We start from the raw sequence: 16,116 nt of genomic DNA, 5'->3' as shown, positions 1-16,116 counted from the left end.
AAGTCAAAACAAGGTAAACTAATGTTGCTTGAAAATTTCTGAATACCCTTGAAATAGGGCAGTACTTTCCAAAGATTCTCATGGAAGTGTGTCTGTCATCAGAAGGTGGGAGCTCTGGGGGCACCTGGGTGGCTCAGCTGGTGGAGTGTCTGCCTTCTGCTCAGGTTATGATCACAGGGTCCTGGGATCGAGCCCCCTGTTGGGCTCCCTGCTCTGTGAAGAGTGCTTCTTCCCTTTCCCCCTGACCCTCCTCCCCACTTGTGCTGTCTCAAATAAATAAATAAAATATTTTTTAAAAAAAGGTAGGAAGCTCCCAGGAGCTTCCCACCTGGGGATCCAGCCAGGAGCAGTTGCCAGAAGTTCAAACTTTCCTTGAAATCTTCTTTCTTAAAACTCACCAGAGTCTTTCATTCTATCACCGAATGGGTTTAACAGAATGCTTTAAAATGCCAGCTTGCGAAATGTTTCTTATCTTATTAGTTAATGGGCAAGCTGCTGTCATACTGAATCCACTGAGTTTGGAAAACCCACTACTCATAAGAGCTTTCACTGCTTATCAACACCCAAGAAATTTCCGTCTTGGTGCCACAGCATTTTCAGGATCCAGACTGACACAGACACACAAATCCAAACAGCAAGTCAAGATTCCCTCCTTAGATGGCCAGGATACTGGTGGTACCGGAAACATATTCAGGCCACTGAGGATGTATATCCAGACCTGCAGCTAGGGTGGCACAATCACAGGCCTCATGCAGGTAGCCAGTCTCTCCCTCTCCCGGTGAGGTGCAGACCCAAGGGCTGCTGCAGGAAAGGGTGTTTTACCACAACCGCTATAACTTTCATTTAAATGAAGTTTCAACTCATAGTCCCCACAATGCCCTTCAACTCATTTCCAAATTTTCCGCAAGTGTGGTGAACAGTTTGCCCTCTAGTGGGTGAGTGCTAAATGAGTGGCTGGTGAAAGCCACCCCATCTCTAGGTGAACCAGTCACCTAATCTGGGGTTTCTCAATCATCACTTCTCTTAATTTTTAATTAATACTAAAAAAATCAACCCTGAGGGCACCCGGTCACTCCGTAGAGCATGCAACTCTTGATCTTGGGGTCACAAGTTCAAGTCCCACATTGGATAGATACTACTTCAAACAAGCAAGCAAACAAAACCTTAAAAAAAAAAAATCCAACCCTGAGCCAAAATTCTGGTCAGCCACTTTCCCTGGCTAAGCAAACTTTCAAAGACACTTCACATTTCATTCCAAATTGGTTTAAAAAGGCTAAACTGGGGGCCTGATTGGCTCAGCCGGTTAAGTGTCCAACTTTTGATTTTTGGCTCAGGTGGTGATCTTATCAGGGTCACTGAGATCAAGCCTCACACTGGCCTCCTCCCTGGGCATGGAACCTGCCTAAAATTCATTCTCTTCATTTCTTTTCTTTCTTTTCTTTCCTTCTTTCTTTCTCTCTTCCTTCCTTCCTTCCTTCCTTCTTTCTCTCTCTCTCCCCACCCTCCCTCGCCCCATTAAAAAAAAAAAAGGATAAACAGTCCAACCTCAAACTCTGATTTACAACTTTTACATTCTGATTTGTTTTGAATACATTTTAACAATTTATTCACCCTCCTGAAGATACCAAAGGAAATCAAGAATCATCTTCCTTTAGATGAAATGTTCCCAGTGCATGGACCAATCTTGATTTCTAAGGTTACTCTGAGCTTGATGCCTCCTACTGCTCCCATGGGTCCACCTGTCAGAGATCCGCACCCCCTTCTGTGCACATGATCAGCTGCTGCACAGGATAAGCAGCTTGCTGAGAAAGTCCTTAGTAGCTACTACAACATCAAGTACTTGTATTTTCTGACATTATAAATACAGGAGAAAAGGTATGGTGATGAAACATAATACACAAGTGTGTGTATATAAACCTGGGCTTTGAGTCAATCGAATGTAAAATTAAATTCAGCCTCTCAATTATTTGAGTAGATCTTCTAAGCTCATGAAAACATGCCATTTGAGGATAACCTTCAGTAACAGAGGGTTTGTGGGGTGTTTTTGGAGGCAGGTGGGAAAGTTTTTTTTTTCTCTCTCTCTTTTAAATCTAGTTCCCCACCTTGACTCAAAACAATCTAGCTATATCCATAACAAAGGGAAAAATGTAGTAAACCCAAAACAACAGCTTCCCTTAAGAGGATTCTGAAACACCTCTAATGCTAGATTCCTGGCCTGTTCACTTTTTCTTTTTTAAAACTGAACTGAAAAAAAAAAAAAAAAAAATGAACTGCTCCAAGTCAAGATATCTCCTAGTTGCAGAAATTTGTAGCGAATAGTTCATTTCTCTCACAGGGTATATACAACTAACTGGTTTTTGTAGTCACCATAAAACTGGTGTTTTTTAGATTATTTAGGGGCAGAAGAAAACAAAAAAGGCTCTCTTGCACCTCTACAATAATTAAAATGCACACATAAATATGAATAAAGAGGGCACGTGGGTGGCTCAATCAGTTAACTATCTGACTCTTGGTTTTGGCTCAGATCATGATCCTAGGTGAGATGGGATCTTAGGCTCTGAGCTGAGAGCAGAGCCCACTTAAGATCCCCCCCCCACACACACACACACCATGTGCTCTCCCGCTCTCTCAGATAAATAAATCTTAAAAAAAAAAAAAAAAGGATACTCCAGAGGGCTTGGGTTTCAGAAACAGCTCAATCTTCTAAAATAAAACTTACACATCAACACTGCAAAGAAACCAACTTATGCAAGGTATAAGTGCAATGAACTATCTAGAAAGAAGCACATTTTAGGATTAATCTTTTTTTCAGACCACAGAGTATGTATTTGTTTACTTAAGTCTATACTAACACCTTCAATAAAACAAAACCTTCTCCCCCGCATTTGGGAAAAAAAAAAAAATCCTCTTTTTAATGTGAAACTGTAATTCCATTCACTGCTGCCAAGGGAGTCATCCGATTGTGTGTTTTTTTTTTTTTTTTTTTTTAATTTTTATTTATTTATGATAGTCACAGAGAGATAGAGAGAGAGGCAGAGACACAGGCAGAGGGAGAAGCAGGCTCCATGCACCGGGAGCCTGACGTGGGATTCGATCCCGGGTCTCCAGGATCGCGCCCTGGGCCAAAGGCAGGCGCCAAACTGCTGCGCCACCCAGGGATCCCCCGATTGTGTTTTAAAATTACTTTTCACTACAGCCATTAAGGGAATCTACTGTCCTAGTTACACACACACACACACACTCACCTAATAGATCTACCAAAAAGACAACATGGATGTTTACCTTATACCACAGCTAAATGGGCAAAAGGAAATTTTAGTGTAATATGGCTTGTTGGTTAGTCTGTGAATTCTTTAACCATAGACATTTTCCAAAAACTAGCCTTATCAAAGGAAAATTTCTACACTGCGGATAAAATCTCAAAGTTAACAGAACTCCCCCAAATTGGTTTGATTTACTGAAATTCCATTACATTTTATCATAGAGATCGTATTCCCAGTTTGAAGAATCAAGACAGGACAAACAGCCAGAAACATACCCAGCGGCCTGCTGTCAAGTGGGCCGGGCAGCATGCTAGCCTTGTGCCCAGAGTTGGACTGGCAATACTTTTTGGAGCTTCTGGGGACAGGGTGGGGTCGTGAGGTAAAGGATGGTCAAGAACCAAAAGTAGAGGGGATCCCCGGGTGGCTCAGTGCTTTAGCGCCTGCCTTCGGCCCAGGGCATGATCCTGGAGTCCTAGGATCGAGTCCCGTGTCGCGCTCCATGCATGGAGCCTGCTTCTCCCTCTGCCTGTGTCTCTGCCTCTCTCGTTCTCTCTCGCTCGCTCTCTGTGTCTCTCATGAATAAACTCTTAAAAAAAAATCTTGAAAAAAAAGAAACAAAAGCAAAGCCCATGCTACCAAATCACGGCAACTCCAAGGGCTCTCGTCTCCAGACCCACACCAAATCTTGAATATGGGTGAAGTAGTATGACGAGGTACATGTGACACAAAGCTGGTGCTAGAACCCCAAGAGAAGGTGCGAGTACAGAGCACCGTGAACAAAGGACTGGTAAGATTGGGTAGCTCACTGGACATGGACAGGAGGGGAACACACTGGTCTCAAGATGCTCGCAAGAGGGAAGCAAGAGAGGGGAGCCTGGGACAAGTGGAGCCAGAAGGCAGGGTGGCCGGGCTGGACAGAGAGCAGGACAGGAGTGAAGCTCAGCAGGAGGCCGGTGAGCCAACAGCTGGAACTATCACATCTGCTTTGGCCCCAACAACTGGAAAGCCTCACAGCAAAAAAAACTAGAACAGAGAATCAAGTCAAAGAGGGTTCTCCTGAATGGACGTCCCTCAGGAGAAGAAAAGATATAACACAGAGGAGCACAGTATTCTCTGCGGAAGCGAATGTCGAGAGGTCTTTCTAGAAGAAAAAGGCTCAGCCGAGACTCAGCGGAGAACTTTGGGCATCGCTGCATGTTGCGTCCCTCTCCTTCAAAGAGGCTGAAACGCTCCAGAACACAGACCTTCTCAAACCAACCTGATCTAATGTCTCCTGTGAACACAGTTCACACTGGAAACCATTGAGCTAGAAATGCAGGAGAACCAGAGTCACGCACCAGGGATGAATCTAGGAGAATAAAGAGACATGAAGTCTGATTTCTGGTGGACTGAAATGCTTTTTCGGTAGAGGCAGTATAGAGTTTTAAAGGAAAAAAAAATTTTTTTGAAATATCTTTGTAGTTAATGTCATAAACCAGTCTTTTCCAGGTTTTAAAAGTACTTTTAATACAACAGCACCAACGAAACGTGAGTTATGCACACTTTGGTTTTATTGTTGTTCCTCAGCAGTGATTATAGATTAATGCAACCCACGCACCTAAAATTTTTTTAGATACTTCCTATAATAGCATGTAGGATTCAAACGTGGAATAAAGTGAAGCAGAAGTTGTTTCTGGACAACTACACATATTACTGTATTCATGGGGATCCCGTCACTTGCCACACTGCTCCAAAGAACACAAGCATTTCCAGACTTGATCAGTGCTTCAAGTCAGGTCAAAAATGAACGTGTCGATTTACTACTACTACTTGCTACTGCAAGACACTTATTTTTCACATTCTAGATTCTAACATCAGGATGTGTTCCACAAAACAAAATGCGTTCTTTACTATGGTGGTGGGGTTTCTTCCCTCAAAGGCTATACTCAGGGTACAGACATACCCTGCAAGAACCAATCTCCTGTAAGATATACATCTCCCTGTGAAGGCAATGTATATTAACCTATGTAAGGTCATACTCAATATGCAACCCAGCATTTCCTAAATTTATTTATTCACGGATCTTCCCACCCAACCTCCTACCTTATGAGTCTCACAGATCATAGACGGGCAACTATTGCTCTAAACAAATAAATAAAAATACTGAAAATGCAGTCACATGTGGAGGAAACATGTAGTAAAGTTGAGCACTGTCATTCTAAAAATAGTGACCAAAAAATAAACCAACAAAAGCAAATGAAGCTTCACAATATAAGAGTGATTATATGCATGACAGGCTCACCAGAGAAAGGCCGCAGCTAAACTGCAGACATTAAAAACCACCCATTCATGCAGAGTCCCCCTACACAACATTTCCGAAGGTGCCACCCAAGGGAGAACTCTGGGCAGACTGCCCAAAAGGCTGAGCATCTTCAGCATCACTAGGCTTTGCCCAGCTTTGTGTTTTTCCGGTCCTCCTGTTGGTAGTGTTTCTTCAGCATATCAAATAGCAGACCCAGACTGGGGGAGTCTCTGAACACCAGAAAGACGTTCCGGGACCGTGTCCACGGCTACCATCAACCAGGGACACAGAGAAAAGGCTTCGGACCAAAGTGGGACTTGTGCAAGCAGCAGAGAGCCAAGGGGGAGCAGTTCCAAAGTCACCAGCGTGGCTTCGGCCCCACCCCTGGCACATACATACTAGGTGCCGAGTAAACAGGGGTTATTATTTCCTGTAAGATGGACCTGCAAGGAAATCTCTCAGATTTTAAATCTTCAACATGGTGGAAGTCCGAAGAAACCACGCTTGGACTTTCTCTTCTCTATGTTCCTGCAAGCCAAAGGCGCCCCCAGCCTTCCGTCCACCCTGCAGGGAGGGAGGTCTGAGACCTGTCCCTTTCCCCACGTCCTGACTTCTGGCTGTTCCTCAGGCACACTTAACTAATTTCTACATAGTAAAGGTATTTTATTCCTGGTATTCGGTGTACCTCTTTTCTCATCATTCCAAAGGCATTCCCCATTTGTCATTTAGAATACATTTCTTAAGTCGATGGAAACATTTTAATTTTCCAAGCTATAGCACAAGGTATGGCAATGAAATTTTCTTCCAATTTTTAGCAAATTTATATGAAGCATAACGACAATAGGTTTAAACATTCAATTTAAGGGGCATCTGGGTGGCTCAGTGGTTGACCGTCTGCCTTTGGCTCTCAGGTCGTGATCCTGGAGTCCTGGAATCGAGTGCCACATCAGGCTCCCCATAGGGAGCCTGCTTCTCCCTCTGCCTCTGTCTCTGCCTCTCTATGTCTCTCATGAATAAATAAATGAAATCTTTAAAAAAAGACAAAAAATGCAATTTAAAAACACACCTATTATTACTAGAAGTTATGAAGTAATCATAAAAGAATAGGAAGTTCACAGTATCACTAAGAAAAGCTTCCACACTCAAAACAGTCAGTACAGAATTTGGTGGTATAATTTAATAAAATATCAAAACGTAAGTGAATTTTGTGAAATTAAGATGGTTTCATGGAAAGCACGAAATCCGCAGGGACCCGAAGTAGCTGAAGGCTGGAGAGGTGGAGGGGAAGCAGTCCTGCCCTCACACACTGAACCCTCCATGCTAGCTTGGTGCCAGCTCGCCCAGACAGGGATGGCTCGCAAAGCTACTGCAAGGCCTTTCCAGCGTGACACCAAGCAGAAACACCTCGCTGGCAAGGAGTCACACTCCTTGGTTGTTTTCTAAATACATGGGCACTGCAGAAAACTGGAGGAAAAAAAATGAAAACAAGAGTAGCCTAAAAATAATCCATAAATCCACTGCTCAGAGATAATCACTTTTATCCTTTTGGTTTAGGATTTTTTTTTAACGTATATACTCACCAACAACCCAAAATTTTAGATGTGACATATATTGTTTTATAGCATGTTTCTGTCATTTAATATTTATTGGATAATAATTGAATACAGAATTACAGATGCTAAGTTATCTAAAAATGATCAAATAATCATCCTTAATAGCAAAAAACTGAAAACACATGCTCAAAAAAGGTGTTAAATAAGTGTCCTAGTGACAGAGTATTAATCTACTAATCATTTTCTTTTCTTGGACGAAATTTCAGAAGTGGATTAGCTATTTCAAAGGGCACACATATTTGTAAGCTTTTGTCATGTACTTTTTTTAAAGATGTTATTTTTTTACTCATGAGAGACACAGAGAGTGAGAGGCAGACACACAGGCAGAGGGAGAAGCAGGCTCCTCGCGGGAAGGCCAATGCAGAACTTGATCCCAGGACCCGGGAATCACAACCTGAGCCGAAGGCAGAAGTTCAACCACTGAGCCACCCAGGCGTCACTTGTCATGTATTTCTCTCAGAAAAGTCACACTAAATTACATTCTTTCTAGCAACGTATGAGTGGGCTCGTTTCTCCATACCCTCACCAGAAGTGGTTTCTTTTTTAAGCTTCGCCCAGTATGTAAGAGCAGCATCTCACTGATGGGCATTTCTCAAAGGAGTACTGCTGGTGAAGCTGAAACTCTTCATGTTTCCTTCTTCTTTTATAAACTGCCAGTCTGCCCACTTTTTGTCCATGCCAGAGGAACGGGTCTTCTTTATCCTCTTGGTTTATAAGCCCTCTTTTGACAGTAAGGAGAGTTAAATTGCTTATAAGTTACAGTATTTCTCAGTCTGCCACCTGCCCTTATTCTGTTTATGGCACTTTAGCATACAGAAGCTTAATAATTCTGACTTTTTTCCTTTACAGTTCCTACTTTGGGTGTTGTGCTGGGAGAGGCTTTTATCAGCCTAAAATCATCTGTATTATCTTTTGTTTCTTAAAACATTTTTTGGAGGACACCCGGGTGGCTCAGCAGTTGTGTGTCTGCCTTCGGCCCAGGGTGTGATCCTGGCGTCCTAGGATCGAGTCCCACATCGGGCTCCCTGTGGGGAGCCTGCTTCTCCCTCTGCCTGTGTCCCTTCCTCTCTCTGTGTCTCTCATGAATAAATGGATAAAATCTTTTAAAGAAAAATCTGAGGGGGAATGATATTAAAAAGCACACAAGTTCACCAAACTAAGATTACAATCATTTTGCACCACTTTAAATATTTTCACCAGCGCATACACATCTTATGCACACAGATCTTAAATGGTTGCATGGATTTCATACAACCTGTTTTCCAAAATATTTTCTCACACAGGCCTTTTTAAAAATTGCAACTTGTGGGGCACCTCGGTGGCACAGTGGGTTACGCTTAGTTTCAACCCAGGTCATGATCTCAGGGTCATGAGATGGAGCCCTGCACTGGGCTCTGCACTCAGTGTGGAGTCGGCTTAAGACTCTCCCTCTCCTTCTGCCCCTCCCGCTCATGCTCTCTCCCTCAAATAAATTAAATTAATAAATTGTATTTATTTATTAGATCTGAACGGTGTTAAAATGGGTTTTATAAATTTGTGCCAATTTAATGATGGTCTGAGGTTCCAGAACTTTCATTTCTATCCCATCAGTGTCCAATTACTCTCCTTCAGCGTCTACCAGTTACTGAAAGACCAAGAATAAGCTCACACTTGGTGATCAACCAGAGTTCTGCATAGTGGGCTCTGTCATAGTCATTGACTATCAATCCTTAAAGCATTTTCATTCTGATCTCTTCTCCTCTTCCCCTTTCATATAAAACACTGAGGAAGCATCTGGTTGTAAGGGGGAGCTCTGAAGTCCCCCTGCCCTGCTTCAGGCTTCACCACCCACTAGGCATGATCTTTACCGCCAGCGGCCTCAGTTTCTCCACCTGTACGTTGTAAGGTGGAACCGAGGACGGTACTTAACGCTCCCTACAAGAAGTGGAAGCCCTGGAGGGGATTCCGCTTACTCGATGCACGTTTCCCAAGGGAAAAAATTTAAATGAATCTCAAACTTAGGCTTCACAAGTCTGCTTTTCAAACATGAGTAAGATTATGCTTTAAAAAGAAGACAGTTTTCCAAATGCTGTTAAAAGCGATGACATTCCCACAGAATCCACACACTTTGAGAAGACCTAAAGAAATCTTAAAATAGTATCAATTAAAAACCATCTTATTTTTTTTTTTTTTTACAAATGAGGAAATACAGGCCCAGCAAAATTAAGCTAGAATTAGACCTCAGGTCTTCTCTACCAAGCAAAATGTTCTATGCAAAATGTCCTAAGTAAAAATAAATGAACGAATAAACAACAGACACATGGCTGGAAAATATCTGTATGAATAAATGTTTTAACATCATTAAGTATCATAATTCTGTTTACAGCACGCATTATCAAATGTACATGTTATAAACAGGGAGCTGAAAAGTCCTCAGTAATAGAATGGAGTTAAGGGTTTTACTCAAATATAATGTATTCTTCATTTCATGTTTACTTCTCAGTTTTGAAAAGCAAACAAATACACTTTACTGAGAAAATACTAGGTAACAGAAAAAAGAGCAAGGTGAGCCTAGAACTGGCCCTTAAAAATGGTAAACTTTTTTCTAGGCACATCTACTAAAAGACAATTCAAGGGCAGCCCGGGTGGCTCAGTGGTTCAGCGTCGCCTTCAGCCCAGGGCCTGATCCTGGAAACCCAGGATCGAGTCTCACGTCAGGCTCCCTGCATGGAGCCCACTTCTCCCTCTGCCTGTGTCTCTGCTGTGCTCTCATTCATAAATAAAAAATTAAAAAAAAAAGACAATTCGAAACAAGCCCATGGTCCCCCAAAGACATCATATTCCAGACTGACTCAACTGCTGAGGACAGAAGACCTGTGGCTTTGGAAGCCATGTAGGGCTGAAACAGCAAAGAACAAAAATACACACACATTCCTAAATTTTGGGGGCCCTCATTTTTAATTTGAATGGCAAGTAGCAAGTCAATTTAAAGTGCTCATTTTGGGGTGCCTGGCTAGCTCAGTCAGAAGAGCACTCTACTCCTGATTTTGGGGTTGTGGGTTTGAGCCTCACATTGGGTGAAAAAAATAAAAATCTTAAAAAAAAAAAAAAATAAAGCACTTCATTTTAATTTTCCAAGTTCAAAGAAAGGTACACTAAGCCTGCTGGGTATACTGGAGGTAAATTTCTGAACAAAGGCCCACAAGGACCCAAGAACGGCCTCTCTTGCAAAAGAGGTCACATCCGACTCCAGTAGCACCGGCACCGCCGGGGGCTGGGCGTGCCCTATCTCTACAACAGGGAAGAGCCTCAGCTACCAAGGGATTTCATTTCAAAAGCAAGACTACAATATTTAACCTGGGGGCAAATACTTCAATCCTCTGCTGGATAGATTAGATAGATAGATAGATAGATAGATAGATAGATAGATAGATAGATAAATAAATAAATAAATAGCTGCACCTTAAAACTAGTTCCCAAGGAAAAAAGCTAATTGAAGTTTCATCACTTGTTAACACTTTCCTGGATTCCCACTGCTGAAGAAAACCTGAGTATTTTTCTGTTGGGGCACTATATTCGATCCAACGATGACCCAATGATAATAAAACTTTCATTCTTACCAGCATAAGCAGGGTTTTCTGCAGCCCACATTAGAAGTGGTCAAACACTGGGTATCAGAATCATTCCAGATTTACTCATTCAAAAGACAACTGGGATACCAAGTTTCATGCTACTTTGGGGAGGCAAAAGGAAGGCATATCCCCTACCTTCAAGGAATTCATAGCCTGAAATGCATAAAGGCTGCAATGACAACACTAAGTTAATCACCTCTAGCAGACAATATTCAGCAAGAGGCAAAGGAGTCTTAGGGGCTGTGACATGGAAGCAGACTGCAGAACCAGTCCAGCCATTCCTGTGTCCCTCTGGCCTCTTGATGTGGCCTCCCAGACATTAGGACTGGGAGACATGGCTGCAAGGACCTGAGCATGTGGCTGAGAGAGGGAGGGTATTCAAAATTAAAAGCCTAAGCCTGTCTACAGTGTCTCCTTTTCCTTTTTGGCAAAATCGTTTTTAAAAGACGGTGCCGACGAGGAAAAAAAAAGCCTAATATTTTCAGAGAGTAGGATGCGCAGCCTCCCGAAACCTCCAAAAATGGGCACAGTGGGGTTTAAAGCTTGCGCGCTTGGGAACTGGAAATGCGGCGCTATTTGACAACGTGGAAAGCAACACACAGCACTTCCACTCAAAACAAAAACAAAAACAAAAACAAAAAACCCTAATATCCAAGCACCCTTTTTCAAACAAAGAAAACCCAAATTTCTTTTCCCACAAAACGGCTGGTTTTTGCTTTCCAACATTTCCGCTCTCGCTACACAAAGCCATAAGCTCTCCAGGGTTTCAGAGAATCAGGTAGACGAGGGGGAGGAGGTGTTAAACGCAAAACTGCACACGCTGCGGCGGGGCGTTGTGCACAAGGGTCAGGTCCCACACACTCAGGGCTCGAGGTAAAGCGAATTTAGGGGCCCTTCCGTCACTCCGCCGAGAGCGTTTCCCACGACAGCGTGACCGCTTGCTCCACTCTTCACTTTGTCTCAAACGCCACAGTCCAGGGAAGGGGCAATTACCCGCAGCAGCGAATACGGGACTGAGGACGCGGACTGCGATTCCGCGTTTGCACACTTACCGCCGCTAACCCCAAATACGAACTAAAGAGCGACCGCCTCGTGATCCAATCGGAACAGAGAATCCTGTTTTTGGCAAAAGAGAGAGAGAAAACCCTCAACTTTGGGGCTCAAGTCTCCAGGAACGTTGCTCAAGCGCCTCCCTCTCCCCTTAGCCATGTGGGCCACCGACCCCGGCGCTGCACAGGTGGGGGGGAGGGGCGACCCCGCCCGCGCCGGGTTACCTGCGGGGTCAGCGCGCGCTCCCGCCGGCCGCAGGGCCGGGGGCGCGCCGAGGCCCGGCCCGACTCGCGGGCGCCGGGGGGCGCCGGGGGGCACCGGGGGTCGCCGGGGGGCTCCGTCCCGTCGGCCGCCGCGCCCGCACCCCGCGCGCCTCCCCGGGCCGAGCGGCGACTGTTGCCCAATAATCGCGACCTGCCCCGTCGCAACAATGCGGGGCCCGGGAGCAGAGCCCGGCTCCGCGGCTCCCCCGGCGCCCCAGCCCGGTACTTTCTTGAGCGCGAGTCGGAGGGGGAAGCGCCGCGCGGGGGGGGGGGAGCCCGGGCGCCCCGAGGGGCCGCCGCACGACAGGCCGGGCCCGGTCGCCGCCGGGGGAGAGGCCGGCGCCACAAGGCCGCCGCCTCAGACGCGGTGAATCCGGCTTCTTCTTCTTCTTCTTCTTTTTTTTTTTTTTTTTTTTTAAATCCCCTCCCCGCGCCCCGGAGCGTGGTCCAGGCCTGGCCGCACCGAGCCCGCGCCCGCGCCCGCGCAGGCCGCAGCCGGCCGCGGTGACTCAGGCCCGGGCCCCGCTCGCTCCCCGCGCGCCCCGGCGTCCTCCGCCCACGAGTCCGCCGGCCCGGCCGCCATGCCGGCCCGCGGCGCCTCAGGCCTCGCCGGGCGCCTGGGCTCGGCCGCCGCGGCCCCGCCACTGCGACACCGCGGCTCCGGCCCGGGCCTGCGCCGCCGCCGCCGCCGCCCGCCCGCCCCGGCCCCGGCCCGCGCCGCCCGCCGCCGCCACTCACCCGCGTCGCCCTGCGGCCTAGAGGGCTCGGCGACGCCTCCGCCTGGCCGCGGGCCGGCCCCGGTCGCCTCCCCGTCCCGCCGACGTCTGGCCGCGTCCCTCAGCGCGGGGCCGCCCCGCCTGGAGCTGCGCGCGACACGGCTCCCGCCCCCTCCCCCTGCCCGCCGCCGCCGCCGCCGCCGCCGCCGCCGCGCAACCTCCGCCCTCCCGCCTTCCCCGCCGCTCCCCGCCCTCCCGGCCTCACCGGCTCCGGCTCCCGCGGGGGAGAGGCTGCGGGGGGAGGGCCGGAACGCGCCGCCATCGGCGTCCGGGGCGGGGGAGCCGGGAAACCGCCGCCGCCATCTCCTCACAAGCCCGCGGCGCGGGAGGGGCCCGGAAGCCTCCCCGCGGCGCGGCCCTGCCCTGCCCTGCCCTGCCCGGGGCGCCCCCGGCCCCGCGCCCGGCCGGCTCCCTACCTGGACGCCGCGGCCCGACCCTCCTCCGCGCCTCCGGGCGCCTCCCGACGCCCGCTTCCCGCCACTTCGGCCCTCACGAGGAGGGGTCGCCCTGTCAGGTCACGGGGGGGGGGGGGCGGGGAGGGCCGCCGCGGGCGGAGCGGCCCCGAGACACCCGGGGGGCCCCGCTGCACCTGCAGCCTGGGCCCGGGCCGCGTGCCCTGCCGAGGGGGCGTCTCCGCAGGAAAACCCGGCGGGGACGCTGCCTGCGGCGGCCGCTCCGGCCCGCGCTGCTTGGGCCCGCGACGGGGAGGCCCCATCGGACGGGCGGAGGCGCCGGGTGCGGGTGCTCGGCGGCGACCTCGGGGAACACGCCCTCACGGGTGCCCTGACGCGGTGAGCGGCGGCCAGAGGCCCGAACGGGCGCCCGGGCGCTTGGGGCGACTCCGAAACTCTGATTCCGGCAGCACAGCCGGCCGCGGGCCTCCGAAGGTGACAGGTGACAGAGGTGCCCGGGAGCCGGCCCGGCCCGCGGACCCGCGAGGAAGGCGCCCTCGTGGCCCTGTCCGGGCAGAAGATGTGGCGGATGCGACTTCCTGCTTTGCTCCTGACTAAGACGGAGCAGGGACTCTGCTGCCACCCCCTCGGGGCGCAGGTCCCGGGCCCACAGCGCGAAGCTGCCCCCAGAGCCCACAGTTCGCCCTCAGTGACGGGTTCTCCTCGGAAGAACTACCCGCCCGTGCCACGTGGCTCCTTCTGTGGAGACGTGGCCCCTGGGACACGAGGCGCCTTTGGAAGCGCTGCCCGTCCCCGGAGCGTGTGGCCTCGGCCTGCGCAAGGGCCTCAGAACTCTCGCCTCATGTCCTATTGTTGTCAATAACCTGGTCCAAAGAACACGCACATCCGTTGAGCCATGGCCGTGGGCACATGGCAAGACCGCAAGGAGAGATGCAAGGCCTGTCCCCGCGCGGGGCCTTCCACCACACCCACATGGCTTCCCGTTTGCGGCCTTCATTTCCCCCCTTTCCCCTTTTTACTGGAACCTGAGCTTTCCCCAGACGATGACCTATCTCATCCCCCCTAACCTGTGTTCTTCAGTATTCTCATTCGACTCGGCCTCGGTGTCTGGCACCTCACACAGCTGATGTACCAGCCGAGTGGGCCACCTCTCCCTTTACTGTGCATCCCATTCTCTGCTTTTCTTGGAGAGAAGTATCTCATCCACCCATCCCACCCTCTGCGCTTCTCCCTGCCTTGGTCCAGGTTGTTGACTTCCTTCTGTCCTTTACTCTCTTCCCATCTGCACTATCATTCTTAGCAGTCAGACTATTCCGTTGGCTTTTATTTTTTTATTTTTATTATTTATTTATTTATTTATTTATTTATTTATTTATTTATTTATTTTTATTTCCATTGGCTTTTATTGCCCCTTCACGACCAGGCTGCACCTACACCCCTCCTACTCTGGGCGGGTGACCTTGCCTTAGACCTAACAGATCAAGGCCATCTACTCTCTTTTCACTCCAAAAAATCCTTTCCCCATCTTGGCAAAATTGATGTCCTCCTTTCAGATGACGCGAAGTTTGGAGGGATGAAGGACCTGGGTAGATGTCAGAATCAAAACTCAAAATAGTCTCAGACTACAATATTAGGCCCAAACCAATGAAATAAAATATAACTTTTTACAATATAGCCTTATGATATGATGAAGTTTTAGATTTAGGCAGACCCTGGTTTATATCCAGACTCAAACTATGTTTTCCTCTAGTTAAGTCAGCTGTTAGAATGGCGGTAAAAAGCCCTACCTCTTAAGGTTGTTGGAAAGAGTAATTCCTCCAAAATCCCAGCATAATTCCCAAACACTAAGTATTAGTTCCCTTTCTTTCCATGTCTTCCATAAAGTATCTTCCATTTTCTAAATCCTGGGGGCCTGAAAACTCAAAATTCTGGCTCATTTACCTTGTACCCCAGAGCTGGTCACCACATCCTAGAGAAATCCTCTATTTTGGCTCAGTCTGTGAGGTCAGACATTATCATGATCATACCCATCTTCCAGTGAAGAATCCTAGGACTCAGAGAGATAGTAGGCAATTTGCTTCAAATCACTCAGCTTGGTCAGCAGCATAACCTGATCCAGTAATTCCCAGGTCCATACACATCCACTAGTTCACCAAGATACATTCCCACACCTATATTGTTCCTTTAACCTTCTAAATGGTTTTCCTGGTTCTGACCTCTTGTCTGTCCTTCCAGCCTGTGCAGTGACTGACTACGGAGGATTCTTTCCTAGCTGATACCTTCATCACTATATCTTTGTCCTTTCAAACTTTTTAATGCCCCCCACACACACACACGCGCGCGCCACTGTTCATAGGGATCAGTCCAAGCAAGCTCTGACCTCGCATTTAAGATTGGCCACAATCTTGTCCTAGCTTACTCTCCCTAATTTATTTCTAGCCACCTCCCAAAAGGAAGTCCCAACTTCACTAGATCTTGTTGGGCCTACTGTTGGCTCACAAATACCAGTCTTAAATCACTATTTACAAGTGCTTGCTTCCTCCCTTAACCAGAAATAGTTCCCTCTTCCTTTCTTAAAATTTGTAAACCTTGCTCTCTTTTTGAGATCCAGCTCACACCCCTCCCTCCAGGAAGCCTACGCTGCACCTTCTACCCAGGCTTTTGTGATCTCTTCCTAATTGCTGACTTCTCACATGTGCCTTTAAACTAGATGGTCTGTGCCTTGGGTCGTGCAGTAATTCCTGGGGACTTGAATACTGATTTCAAGGCTCATTCCAAATCTACTGAGTCAAAATTGGGTGGGCAGGGACAGGGAGGGAATTTGAAACTGTCACAGTTTATATCCT

General features: G+C 48.1%; 1 protein-coding gene across 5 annotated transcripts in view; it reads right to left on the bottom strand.

The window, feature by feature from the left end:
• Nucleotides 1-13,559, bottom strand: part of CUL1 (cullin 1) — a 99,822-nt gene extending 86,263 nt beyond the window's left edge. The window contains exons 1-2 of one of the 5 annotated variants that reach the window (XM_041751866.1): nt 13,274-13,353; nt 11,821-11,884 (exon numbers count right to left, since the gene is read on the bottom strand). The gene's annotated coding sequence lies outside the window, so the exon portion shown is untranslated. Of the gene's footprint in view, nt 1-11,820; nt 11,885-12,819; nt 12,988-13,062; nt 13,144-13,273 lie in introns of those variants that run through there. The other 4 variants (XM_041751865.1, XM_041751864.1, XM_041751868.1 and 1 more) reach the window with 4 other exon arrangements.
• Between the last annotated feature and the right edge of the window lie 2,557 nt (nt 13,560-16,116).

The sequence above is a fragment of the Vulpes lagopus genome, chromosome 4, assembly GCF_018345385.1.
Source record: "Vulpes lagopus strain Blue_001 chromosome 4, ASM1834538v1, whole genome shotgun sequence".
In the NCBI taxonomy this organism is placed as follows: domain Eukaryota; kingdom Metazoa; phylum Chordata; class Mammalia; order Carnivora; family Canidae; genus Vulpes; species Vulpes lagopus.
This window is presented reverse-complemented; position numbering and strand designations above follow the sequence as displayed.